General features: G+C 41.3%; 1 pseudogene; it reads left to right on the top strand.

Moving 5' to 3' along the window:
• Window positions 1-328: 328 nt before the first annotated feature.
• On the top strand, window positions 329-682 carry LOC122238087 (annotated as a pseudogene).
• Window positions 683-1,293: the final 611 nt, after the last annotated feature.

The raw sequence follows: 1,293 nt of genomic DNA, 5'->3' as shown, positions 1-1,293 counted from the left end.
TAGTTGGCCAGGCTAAGTGGCGCGTTGGATGTGGAGAGTGAGTGGTGGGAAGGAGACACTGAGGGTGACTCCCAACCTATAAAGGTTTTTGTGTCCCCTTCACTGCCCTCAGCCCTCATCCACCTCTCAACGCATCCTCACCTCCAACCTGTCATCCACGTGGCATTTGTGTTCTGCAAAAATGCTGTGACACAAAAGGACAGCCTCTTCTTCCTTCCCTGGAGTTTGGTCAGACATCTGACATCCGCACTGAGAAAGTGAAAAACCGAAGGAGAAAGCACAGACCATGTGACCAAAAACACTGATAAGGAACTTAACCATTTGGCTTATGACAAGTTGACAAGCCACAACTCCAGGCCCTAATGACAGCCTGTATCAATGCATATTCTTTTTGACAACTGCATTTACAACAAAAATTCATCACCCAAATATTAACATAATATTAAATTTTAAATCATATTTAAAAATTAAATGCTAATGATTCTAATTTATCACGCAAACATTAAATAATAATGATAGCCATTTGTCCTAGAAACATAATGGTCTCTAGCTTTAACTATTTCTAAAGTTATTCTGCCCATTCTATCACTGTTCTCTGGTCCAAACTCAGATGATGCCCTAGTGCCAGAAATTGCACCAACCCATAAATCAGACAGACAAGTACAACAGACTGTCTTTGTAATGGGTTCTGAAGCATGCCAGAGAAGCCTGTATTATAGGTAGAGTAAACTTTAAATTGCTGTTTTAAAAGAGAAAACAAAGCTCGGAAAAATGACTCCTGGGTATCTGGCAGAAGCAACCAGGAGGAAAGATGGAGTTAGCATTTACTAAGCACCAACCAAAAGGGGGCTGATTAAAAAGGGATAAGCAAGTTTCAAACATGTTGAGTTTGAGACGCTTCCTGAGATGCCTGGGTGGGGCGATCAAGTTGGCATCTGTACATAAGGAGCTGAAGTTTGGAATAAAGATCCAAGCTGGAGATAGAAAACAAGTTGAAACTGTGGGAATGTAATTTACATGTAAAACCTTGTTAGAGTACACAATTTCCAAACAAAGTAAGGGTAGAGTGAACCAAAAGAAAGCCCAGGTCTCAATCCCGGGGAACTCATACACTGAGAAGCAGAGCTGAGAGAAGGTGCAGAAGACAATGAGTGGTGGTGACTGACAGATGAAAAACAGGATTGGTGGTGTCATGATATCCAATAAGAAAACAATTTGCTCCCCATTTGTTTTTAGGTTCTCAATTGTGGTAGCTAACTCACCCCTCATTTGGCATGTTCTGGGTACTAATCT

This window comes from Panthera tigris, chromosome B1 (assembly GCF_018350195.1).
Source record: "Panthera tigris isolate Pti1 chromosome B1, P.tigris_Pti1_mat1.1, whole genome shotgun sequence".
In the NCBI taxonomy this organism is placed as follows: Eukaryota; Metazoa; Chordata; class Mammalia; order Carnivora; family Felidae; genus Panthera; species Panthera tigris.
This window is presented reverse-complemented; position numbering and strand designations above follow the sequence as displayed.